The sequence below is a fragment of the Salvelinus fontinalis genome, chromosome 42 (assembly GCF_029448725.1).
Source record: "Salvelinus fontinalis isolate EN_2023a chromosome 42, ASM2944872v1, whole genome shotgun sequence".
In the NCBI taxonomy this organism is placed as follows: Eukaryota; Metazoa; Chordata; class Actinopteri; order Salmoniformes; family Salmonidae; genus Salvelinus; species Salvelinus fontinalis.
Window position 1 is genome coordinate 24,442,736 of NC_074706.1, and position 7,712 is coordinate 24,450,447.

The following is a 7,712-nucleotide window of genomic DNA, read 5'->3' on the forward strand; positions in this document are numbered from 1 at the left end:
AAGAGATCTTCAGTTTCTTGGGAATTTCTCGCATGGAATAGCCTTCATTTCTCAGGACAAGAATAGACTGTTTCAGAAGAAGTTTCAGAAGAAAGTTCTTTGTTTCTGGATGTTTTGATCCTGTAATCGATCCCACAAATGCTGATGCTCCAGATACTCAACTAGTCTAAAGGCCAGTTTTATTGCTTCTTTAATCACTACAACAGTTTTCAGCTTTGCCAACATAATTGGGTTTCCTAATGATCAATTAGCCTTTTAAAACGATTAACTTGGATTAGCTAACGCAACGTGCCATTGGAACACAGGAGTGATGGTTGCTGATAATGGTCCTCTGTGCGCCTACGTAGATATTCCATAAAAAATCTGCCGTTTCCAGCTTCAATCGTCATTTACAACATTAACAATGTCTGCACTGTATTTCTGATCAATTTGATGTTATTTTAATGGACAAAAAATGTGCTTTTCTTTAAAAAAAAACAAGGACATTTCTAAGTGACCCCAAACTTATGACCGATAGTGTAAGAGTGACCAACTCTTTGCGTCTTGGGCATCCGCCTATAAGTGCTGATCTAGGACCAGATTTGCCTTTTAAATCATAATGAATAAGACTATTGATCCTCAATCAGCACTCCTACTCTGACCCTTTGTGGATACAGGCCAAGGTCTTCAATAATTTTAAGTGTGGGACCACACCTTTGAATTGTCAAACCATTTAAGTGTCAAGTAATCAAATCAACTTACATGTTTGCATAGTATCAAATTAACTAAGACATTTTGCATAGTATCAAATCAACTAACATGAGGTTCTCAGAGGGGAGCTACCTCAGGAAACGCACACTGCCCATGAATAGAGTGATATGTAGTACTAGTTACTAGTTAATTTGTAGTTCATTCTGGTGGATTTGGATATTGTAGGAAACTGGATGAGGTGAACTGAGGAAATAATGAGTATGATGATATTACAACTATGTCCCTTTAGGTTGATACTGGTGTTTTATAATGAGATAATGATAGTGCCTTAATTCATGTTTACTTGACATGAAGTAGTGAAGCTGTGTGTAAAATAATGTTGAACCTTTTCCAAAGTATTCTAAAATGAATTATTTCAAAGCGAGGGTACCAGATTTACAGAAAATGTAGTGTTATCATAGTGTCACGTATCAGTTTGTTCAATAAAAGTACTGTACTTCATATTATGTGATTGTATGACCATTTTGTCTAAATTAAATACAAAATTGACTCTGTGTGGACTTTTATCTCAGTCGAACCAAAACATTATGCTTCATTCTTGAAACGACACATATGGAAAAAATATATAATAATAAACTCAACTGACTGTGGTTAACGTTTTGTAATATGTCATGTTTCTGTGAGTACAGCAAAGACTTATATAAACCTTTATATGCTCTTCTGCACAATTTGTGTTTACACAGTCTGCAGTCCATGAGGACCTGCTGATATCCGGTGTTACTCGCCACAGTCTCAGTGCAGGGTTGGAGCAAGGCCTGGGGCTGATAGGAACAGGAGGGTCTATCTCTGTGATACAAACAACACAGTATCCATGATGAACAGAGCAGGTCACCCTGGGCTTCAGCCTTCACAGGGACTGGTGGCAGACCCCCCCTGGTGGTAGTCTTTCAGCAAGTTTGTCTTCTCCTTAAGGGTCTCGTCTAACGCGTGGTACCTAGTGTGTAGTTCAGCCCACAATCCTAACAACACCCAAACAATAGCTAGAAGTCAAGGAGGGAGCTCAAAGACTAACCACCTGATAGTGGTGGCTCCTGCTTCTACCTTAGGTGTCATTGGGTGACAACGTGTGAGGCCGAGCATTACGGACGCCGACAAGCCATATGCCTGCCCACGTGTGGGACGCGCTTCGCAAAGGAGAAATATGTGAAGCAGCACCAGACCGTTCCCACCAAGAAGTATCCTTATGAGACATAGGAGTGTCCACAATGGGCACTGGGTAGTAGGTAGGAGTTGCCCTTAATCAGATATTTTTTTCATGCTCTCCTCCCAACTTTCATCATATCTGTTATGTGTATTATTGTTATTAATCTTCCATGGCTGTTGCAAACATTGTCACTCAATTATTGACTTACTCAGCCACACAAGTCACACACTCAAAGTTGGCTGTATTTATACTGATTTACACTCACACTTATTTGCTAGAGTATAGAACCAAATTAAAAGTTTTAGCTTCACTGTCCAAATAAGAAGCTAAAACTTTTAATTTGGTTCTATACTCCAGCATTTTGGATTTTAGATCAATGTTTCATTAGGCAACATTAGGAAAGTATGTTTGTCTATGGAGATTGCATGGCGGTGTGCTCAATTTTACACACCAACGGGAAAAGCCGAATCCACGAATTTGAAGGGGTGTCCAAATACGTTTGTATATACAGTGCATTCGGGAAGTAATCAGACCCCTTGACTTTTCCACATTTTGTTACAGCCTTATTCTAAAGTCGATTATATAGTTTTTATATTGTATATCGGTTGAAGAGCCAAGATTAAGTGAACTGCTGTGGAAATCTTCAGGGGATGTAGTATTTAATTATGTATTTCGTTTCCTTAAGGAGACAAGACTATTGGGTAGGATTTAGAGCTTCTATGTCTCTTGTAAGGCACCTTAAAGTTGGTTGCCAACCGCCATATAAAATCCACAGAAGAACCCAACATTAGCATGAATTGCATCAACAATTAGTACAACATTACAAATATTTTCCAAGATGTTAGATACTTAACTTGTTCTCTGTAATATCCTATAGCTTTGGAATCGTGACATTACGTAAGGAAATAGGCAGGTTTGTCGATTCATTCATTTTTATTCATAATACAAAAATCAACAACTTACATTGCTACATCAAACATGTCTAACAAAACAAAACAGGTATTAACAAGAAAATACTAAAACACACAAAAAATATCAATAAAATTATTAAAATAAAATAACAATTCTAGTGCAATTGTATGACTCACTTGTTCTTTGAATGTAAATTTGTGTCAGAATTTGGGGAAAACCTTGCAGAATATTTATTTACAATTATGAACACTACCCATGTTTTTGACATAAAGGATATAATATGTTACTATTGCAATGATAACAAGACCATTGAAATGATTGGGATTTTTTAAAATTCTTGTTGCCAAATACTTTATACACAAACAAAAATTCCAAAGTTCTATACCAAAATTACACATATTTTTAATTGAATTTAATTATCTTAAGACATTATCCCTAGTTGAATAACAAGAATAAATAATATCTTCCTGAATCATTATAATGAGATTTCAGAGTGAAAAAATAAAAATAAAGGTTTCTCGAATCATTCGCTGACTAAGAAGGGATTGCGTGACGAATAGCTTAGCAACTGCACGACGCAGCATAACAACGTGAACGTGATTGGTCGACAGTCTGCTGGGCGGGACGTAATACGTCCCTACATCCATTGACCAATGGGATTCCTATCTCCTCTTTTCTCTAATATATCTGGCAGCAGTGATGCCAATTTAGCAATTTTGTTGCTAGATTTAGCTACTTTTTTTTCAAACAGCACCTAGCAACAAATTTAGCTACTTTTAAAAATGTATTCATAACTTTTAGCAACTTTTGAAAATTGACTCAAACGCTAAAATACACACATTTTCCCTATAAATGACACAAAAACGATTTTCTCTGTCACAACACACGTGCCTGGCTGCAAAAGTGCATTGTGAGTGACGTCAGCAGCAGGCGCTCAGCTCGTGCACAGGCAGCAGCAGGCCAGCAGCAATTTCAACAAATTGCAAATCATTGTTGGCTGACTGCAGCAGCAGTAGTATGCGTTCGACGAGACAAACCCAATGAATATAGTTGGTCACAAATGTTTGATCTTGAACAGAACTTTCAACATCAATCAACATGTCTCAATCAAAATTGTACTGCCAGAGATAGTTCCTACATGATAGAATATTTGCCTTTTTTAAATCCAACTGATCTTGTCCTACCTGTGTCCTACCTGTGAACCTTGTTAATTGCTGCTCACAGCTATATTTATTATTATAATTATACATCACATCTGATCTCACCCTATTCTGCATAAACATGACAGTGCTTTATAACCAATATAAAGTAATAAATATACTTACACACACACACTAACAAACACCTACTGTACACGTCAAAATAGTTTAGTCAGGTTTGTCTGATGATTACTTGACTTATCATAGCTAACTTATTTTTAGCCACAACATTTACCGTGATGTCCACCGTGATGGATTTAACAACAATGAAGTGATTATGTAACTGCAATATAGGACTCAAATATAGTGGGGATGGGTAAACACTCCATGTTGAAGTACCTGTATGTCTGTATGTCTGTGTAATCTGTATCACCTCTCTCTTCCAGGAGGAGAAGGGTCCAGAGGTGCTGTTGATTAAGGTGGAGGGGTGTGAGGAGGGTCTGGGGAACCCTGAGGGGACCATGGTCATGGAGGACAACCAGACTACACCACCACCTGAAAGCACAGATGAACCAGCTCAGCAGCACAGGACCAAACATAGTTTCACTGAAGTGAGCCCACTGAACTACTGTCTGTATGGTATTAGGTCAGGGCCTGTATCCCCAATGCATCTCGGAGTAGGAGTGCTGAACTAGCATCCGTTTTACTTTTTAGATCATAATGAATAAGAATATGTAGACAGGTGGGGGATCTGATCCTCGATACTCAATCCCTCTTTGCCCAATCACGAGATGCTCCATAGCAGGTTACTCATATCAGATTTCTTGATCCAACATCCTCTCACTCTATCTCTTACAGTCAGTAGACATGGAGGATGGGAAGCCGGATCTGCTGCTGGTCAAAGAGGAGACAGTAGAAGACAGACCAGAGAACACTGATCTGCTGAGTGGACTAAAATGTAAGGGAGATCTACATATAAGATACAGCAACTTACTGTATGTTTACATACAAAAACACACATTATAATGTATGAACTTGACCAGGTAATTGACTCAAAACTCCATATCTAGAATTACCTCTACCATGTTTGTAAAGTCTATTTTGTAACTTCTTCCTGCAGGTGGTTGGCTGGAGGCTAACAGAGGAGACTGGATGACTATTTTGGAACCCAGACCCAGATGGGTGCAGGCGACAACATCACCGAGCAAGCCAGGACCAGAGGCGACATAGTTGAGGTCGGTGGATGAGACAGCTCCCTTAACTCTGGGCTGGGGAACAACACTGTTAACCATGACCAGAAACAGACAGTAGAACATAATACAACAACCAAACTTAGTCTCGATGACAACAGATTGGCTGAGACCAGGGTGTGGCGTAGATTTGGTCCGCGGGGACAGGGAGGTGTCTGTATGCTGCGGGAGAGAACAGACACAGACTCGGCTAGTGATGCTCCGTCCTGCTCCTATAGTTGTGATTCAGAGAGACTGATGGTGCCTCAGGTTAACCCCCTAACAGGTGCTGCCTTCAGCCTGCCTTCTATAGGATCTATCAACTGGAACATGGACCCTGTGACAACACAGACACTCCCTGGCCTTCATCCTCCTCACACTCTCCTTATGTTAAATGAGAACTCAGAAAATGCCAGTGCCTCAACTCTAAATGGCTACACAAGCCCATTGACAAAGGACAGTAGTAATAATTCTATTAGTAGATCCGGTGGCAGAGAAAAGCGCTTCCATTGTCCGTTGTGTGGGAAAGCCTTCAATTTCCCCAAACAGGTGGAAATCCACCAGAGGATGCACACGGGGGAGAAAGAAGTCGGCTTACACGTGTGCCGGGTGATTTTCTCCCACTCGTACAAGCTGAAGAGGCGCTAGAGGGTAAACACGGGAGAAATCTTACAGCTTCTCCAAGTGTGAGAAGAGGTTCTCCCACCAGCACCAGTTGAAGAGTGCATCTGAAGATGCACACGGGAGAGAGGTTGTTTGCCTATATGCACTGCCGGAAGAGGTTCTCAGAAAGGAGCTACCTCAGAATACTCCAGCAGAAAATGCACACAAGCCATGTTCACTGAGTGTACAAAACATTAGGAACATCTTCCTATTATTGTGTTGCGCCCCCGGAAAAGCCTCAGTTCTTTGGGGCATTGACTCTACAAGATGTCAAAACTATTGGAGAGGACTGCAATGCTTTTCACAATTGGGTCAAGTTGGCTGTATGTCTTTAGGGTGGTGGATCATTCTTGATACACACAGGAAACTGTTGAGCATGAAAAACCCAGCAGCGTTGCAGTTCTTGACACACTTAAATATGTGCGCCTGGCACCTACTACCATACCCCGTTCAAAGGCACTTCAATATTTTGTCTTGACCATTCACACATACACAATCCATGTCTACATTGTCTCAAGGCTTAAAAATATATTTTTTTAATTTAATTTGTTTTTACTTCTCCTCCTCTTCACCTACACTGATTGAAATTGATTTAACAAGTGACATCAATAAGGGATCATAGCTTTCACCTGGTCAGTCTGTCATGGAATGAGCAAGTGTTCTTAATTTTTGTACATTTAGTGTGTAGTGATACGTAGTACTATTTAGTGTGTTTGTAGTTAATTCTGTTGGTTTAGGATGTAGTGGGAAACTGGATGAGGTGAACTGAGGAAAGAATGAGTATGATGAGGCAGAGTAAATGATATGGTGATGGTGTCTGTAAAAATGTTTCACTGATGAAGAGTGAATGTCCCTTTACATGACATGAAGTAGTGAAGATGTGTGTAATATTGAACCTTTTCCAAAGTGTTCTAAGATGAATTTGATCAAGTTGAGGGTACTAGATTTACAAAAAAATTATTTACAGTGCATTCGCAAAGTATTCAGATCCCTTGACTTTTTCCAAATTGTGTTACGTTACAGCCTTATTCTAAAATGGATGAAATTATTTTTTCCCCTCAACAATCTACACACAATACCCCATAATGACAAGCAAAAACAGTAAATATCACATTTACATAAGTATTCAGACCCTTTACTCAGTGCTTTAAAGCACCTTTGTCAAAGCACCTTTGTCAGTGATTACAGCCTCAAGTCGTCTTAGGTATGCCGTTACAAGCTTGGCACACCTGTATTTGGAGAGTTTGTCCCATTCTTCTCTGCAGATCCTCTCAAGCTCTGTCAGGTTGGATGGGAAGCGTCACTGCACAGCTATTTTCAGGTCTCTCCAGAGATGTTCGATTGGGTTCAAGTCCGGGCTCTGGCTGGGCCACTCAAGGACATTCAGAGACTTGTCCGGAAGACACACCTGCGTTGTCTTGGCTGTGTGCTTAGGATCATTGTCCTGTTGGAAGGTGAACTTTCACCCCAGACTGAAGTCCTGAGCACTCTGTGGAGCAGGTTTTCATCAAGGATCTCCATGTTTTTTGCTCTGTTCATCTTTCTCTCGATCCTGACTAGTCTCCCAGTCCCTGCCGCTGAAAAACATCCCTATAGCATGATGCTGCCACCACCATGCTTCACCGTAGGGATGGTGCCAGGTTTCCTCCAGACATGAAGCTTGGCATTTAGGCCAAAGAGTTCAATATTGGTTTCATCAGACCGGCGAATCTTGTTTCTCATGGTCTGAGAGTCCTTTAGGTGCCTTCTGGCAAACTCAGAGCGGGCTGTAATGTGCCGTCTGGCCACAATGAAGGCCTGATTGGTGGAGTGCTGCAGAGATGGTTGTCCTAGAAGGTTCTCCCATCTCCACAGAGGAACTCTTGAGCTCTGTCA